Source organism: Amia ocellicauda, chromosome 7 (genome assembly GCF_036373705.1).
Source record: "Amia ocellicauda isolate fAmiCal2 chromosome 7, fAmiCal2.hap1, whole genome shotgun sequence".
Taxonomy (NCBI): Eukaryota; Metazoa; Chordata; class Actinopteri; order Amiiformes; family Amiidae; genus Amia; species Amia ocellicauda.
The window spans coordinates 37,095,400-37,100,330 of record NC_089856.1 but is presented as its reverse complement, the minus strand read 5'-3'; positions in this window follow the sequence as shown (position 1 = coordinate 37,100,330).

Genomic DNA, 4,931 nt, shown 5'->3' with positions numbered 1-4,931 from the left:
CTGAAGCTCAGATTGAGGCGACGCCAGCGTAGAGAGTGGGAGAGCTTGGCAAGTTTGGCTTCTGAAATTGAAAGGGAGAGTCGGCGAGCCTACATGTCATCCTCCCATACTAAACAAGAAGCACAAGCCCGCCTACAATTTGTGGAAGCATTGGGTCCTGGAGGAGACACCTCAGGTTACAGCGGCCTACAACGCTGCACGCTGCACTCCGCTTGGCACAAGAATGGGAAGAAGTAATGACAGAGGAAGGCCCCACAGGACCCCGACCACAAGTGCGCCAGGCCCAACTGTGTGAAGGGGAGACTGAGACCAGCCAGCCCACCCCTGCCTGGCTTCCAGAGCTGTAGCTCTCATCAGGGCCACTGCAACACACGCCCCCCAGGCCAACTGGCAACACACACACCTGTGTTGGAACTGTGGGCAACCAGGCCACATATGGCAAGCCAAATTATCATTTAGAGATATCTGTGATTCATTTAAAGATATCTTCAAATATTTAGAGATATCTCTAAATCATTTCAAGATATCTGCAAATATTTCAAGATATCTTAAAATAATTCCACATATCTTCAAATATTTCAAGATATCTCTAAATCATTTAAAGATATCTGCAAATCAATTAGAGATATCTTTAAATAATTTCAAGATATCTCATTTAAATTTACATTTAGAGATTCAATGATTTGCAGATATCTCTAAATCATTTAAAGATATCTGCTAATCATTTAGAGATATCTTCAAATGACTTCCTGTGGGTTAATGACAATTCGTCATCTCCATAATTATATATTCTACACTTAAGCATTTGTAACCATGAGTGCATTCACTTATTGTAGACCCATAGAACACACATATGTGTATATAGAGAATTATTATTATTATTATTATTATTATTATTATTATTATTATTATTATTATTATTATTATTATTATTATTATTATTATTATTATTTCTTAGCAGACACCCTTATCCAGGGTGACTTACAAAATATAATATAGTAGGCTATATATATATATATATATACACACACACAACTATTTTGTATTATTTATTATAATGAATGTTTGTACTTGATACATTTATCTGAGACAATAACCCCAATAATTATGTTTTATACAATTAATGATGACAGCTGCAGGCTACATAAAATTGTTTTCAGTTTTTCTTCTTCCAGACATATAACAGTTTCACAATTACTACTCTCATACACCCGCTTCTCCATATCAGTTTACATTGATGATCACAACAATTGTCCGTCCATCTAAAATCCATAAACATTACACTGAATCACTAATCATCACACAGACGGCAATAAGTTAATATAATATACACAGTCACATAAATACATATAAATACCTTTTCAGTATATAACACCTTTCAGAAATGGACTGTTGTACCATCCGGTAAAAGTGCAAATGCATTATGTAAAGTGCATAAGTGCTTCACCCTGCACAGCAATAGGGTAGTGATACATCAAAAAGAAACAAAACTGGGGAGCAAAACAAAAAAAAACACAAACAGTAAGAGAACAAGCCGGCAGACAGACAAATACAAGAAAAAGGTTAGTAGCAGCAGGAGCAAGTGAAGGAACAGGACATGAACAATTTAATTTCAATTTGCTTAAATTACATACTCCCAAACACAAGACTTATTGCTTCAAAATACAAAGTTCATTAGCAGCCCAATCATGAAGCCCTTTGCTTTCATCCAATGTGCATTTTCAGTTTCCGTGGAAGAGGCAGCAGTTGCTCTTATTAGTGTAGAAAAATAAATGCTTAAAAACAGATTAGTCCCGCAGCAGATCTTTCACGTTAAAAATTGTCCCAAATAGAAAAAAAAGAAACAATCCACGGATAACCCCGATCTCCTCCTTGCAAGTCCTAATAGCTATATAAGCAAGCTTCCAGTCACTAATTATCGAAGAACAACAAAAAACTCCATTGCCAAAGCGCTAAACAGTCCCACGTTATTCGAAAAGGAACACAAAAGAACCAAATAAACTCCCAAACCCGATCGCAGTCTTCCTCGGTCTCTCTGTCTTTTCAGTGTCAACTCGTTCTGGTGCCTTTAGCCTGTGCTTAAGTCCACGAAACCACCCCGAATCCCGTTTTCACATTGAGCGTCAGCGGAGAGCCTATACGGCACACATTACAAATGCTCAAGTGGAGAATATATAATGATGGGGACGACGAATTGTCATTAACCCACAGTAAGTGATTTGAAGATATCTCTAAATGATTTGCAGATATCTCTAAATGAACAGGAAGTCATTTGAAGATATATCTAAATGATTTGCAGATATCTCTAAATGATTTGCAGATATCTCTAAATGATTTGCAGATATCTCTACATGATTTACGTGTTATTTTAAGTCAAATATATGTATATGTTAAAGACAGTTTGGCAGATTTGGTTTGCCAAATTAACATTTAGAGATATCTTTAAATGATTTAGAGATATCTGCAAATCATTTAGAGATATCTCTAAATATTTGAAGATATCTTGAAATGCATTTAGAGATATCTCTAAATGATAATTTGGCTTGCCATAGGCCACATCCAGCACTTCTGCCCCACTGCACCAGCGTCCCAACCCACAACCACCACCTCCAAGCCTCCCTTGGGAAATGCTCAGGGGCCGTGTGAAGAGGCTAATGTGGGCACCCTGTTCCTCCCCAAACCTCCAAAAGCCATCCAAAGACCCCTGGGGAACTGAACCACCTCACAGGGAGAATGGGGCTCCCCTCTCCACTGAAGCAGCTGTGTTCACCCCACATACACGACCTTTACCACCCACCCTTCTCCAGCAACCAGTCGTGGTGGTTGGAAACCTCAGTCAGGGACTTCTGCCATGTACAAATTGAAGGAGTCCCCTGCATTGCCTTTGTGGATACGGGGTCTACTGTGACTCTTGTGAGGCTGGATGTACTCCCTGTGGGAATCCAGCTGGAACCAACAACTGTGCAGCTGAAGACGGTAACCAGAGAACTAGCACCCATGAATGGGAAGCAGGTGCTTGCCATCCAAATCAGGGAGAGAATGTTTCATCACCCTGTGTGGGTTGTTGCTGTTCATCCTGGGCCTAGACTTTCTCCAGGAAACCGGGAGCCAGCTTGACCTCCAGTCTGGGACTTTCCAGTGAATTTCCAACGGCTTATGGAGAAACAGGTGTTCCTTGCAGCCAGTGCCTTGTGTACTTGGATGATCTGCTTGTACATGGCCCTTCCTTCCAAGATGCCCTGAGAGTCCTGAGGGAGGTGCTGAGATGAATCACAGATGCTGGCCTAAAGTTACATCCATTTACTTTCATGTAAAGGGAAATCACTTTTCTGGGCTACCAGGTTGGTGGGGAGGGAATTGGCACTGAGCCAGAGAAGATAGCTGCAGTGTGGGACTGGCCTGTCCCTCAAGATCTGCATCAGCTGTGGGCTTTCTTCGGGTTGGCATCCTACTATCACTGTTTCATCAGAGGCTTTGCCAGCGTCGACTCTCCGCTCCAACAGTTGATGAAGAGGGGTGAGGAGTTCGTCTGGGCGGCTGCTTAGAAGATGGCATTTGAGGCTCTGAAAGAGCCACTGATTCAGGCTCCTGTACTTATCTCCCCCGACACCGGGTTGCCTTTTCTCTTGGACACGGATGCAGGCAATGTGAGTTTGGGGGCAGTACTGTTGCAGTTTGGACCAGAAGGTGAGCGTGTGATTGCATACTACAGCCGGACACTGAACAAAGCAGAGCGGCGATACTGTACTGGTGGTTGTGGCCTCTATTTACCACTTTCATCACTACCTCACCGCGCTGCGGTGGCTGCTGACCTTCCGTGAGCCTGAGGGCAAAGTCGCCCGGCGGATCAAGCAGCTTCATTCGTTCCACTTCCAGATCCAGCACCAGCCTGGCGCTCAACACAGCAACACTGATGCTCTTCCATGACGACCCTACACCGACACGCAATGTAAGCACTGCCCACGTCAAGATGCCTGCAAGGAAGAAGTCTTGCGCTCGTCGAGGGAGGGCTTTCCTGCAGTGGATTGTCGGGAGCTGACTACGGTGGAAATGAATGAGTGGGTGACTCAACAGTGTGAGGATCCAGATCCTCACCACAGCCTCGCAGCAACGTGATTGGGACAACAAACTACCCTTGGTCCTTCTGGCCTGCCGTTCCATGGTGCAAGATTCCCCTGCCTCCACCCCAGCCCTTCTAATGGTAGGGTGGGAACTGCGCACCCTAGTAGAATTGGCCTTTGGCTGACCTCCTGATGCTCCTGCCCTTTGCCTTCAGGACCGACTAGAGATGGCTTACCAGTTTGCCAGAGAACAACAAGCTGCAGGGGCCCGACACTCTCCTCTCCCTAGTTCTCCAACGGCGGGGATGGAGGTCATTTCACCTGCACTCAATGAAGATTGTGAAAGAGCCAGAGGACGGCAGAGAAGACAGTGGGCGGGGGCCTCTGAAAGGGGGGGCAGTGTAGCGATCCCCCTCCTGACTTCCCTTTCAGAGTTACCTGTTCAGCGGGAGGAGAGCAGACAGGCAGAGTCAATCAGATCTCCAGATCCGGTTCCCCAAATTGCTACAAGAAGGAGGGGTGTTCCAGAAGGAGGGGGGCTGCTGATTGGACCCACCAGGTCAGATGGGTCAAACTGACAGTCTATTTAGACGGTGGGTTTAAGTTGCTCACTCTCTCTTACTTTTAAAACTGCAGTGGGAGACCCTGTATCCCTCTCTATCACCGGGTGTTATTACAAAGTTGTTTTGTTCTGTCTTCCTTTTTCTTTGGCCAAAATAGGTGGGCTGTGTTAAAATAAACCGAGCATTCGGAAGCTTATTATTTTGTGCAGACAATTATTCTTTATTGTTTCCAACTTTATTGTCAATAACAAGTGTCCTTACACTATGTTCTTAAATTCATAATTTGAAAATATCAGTTTCATATATA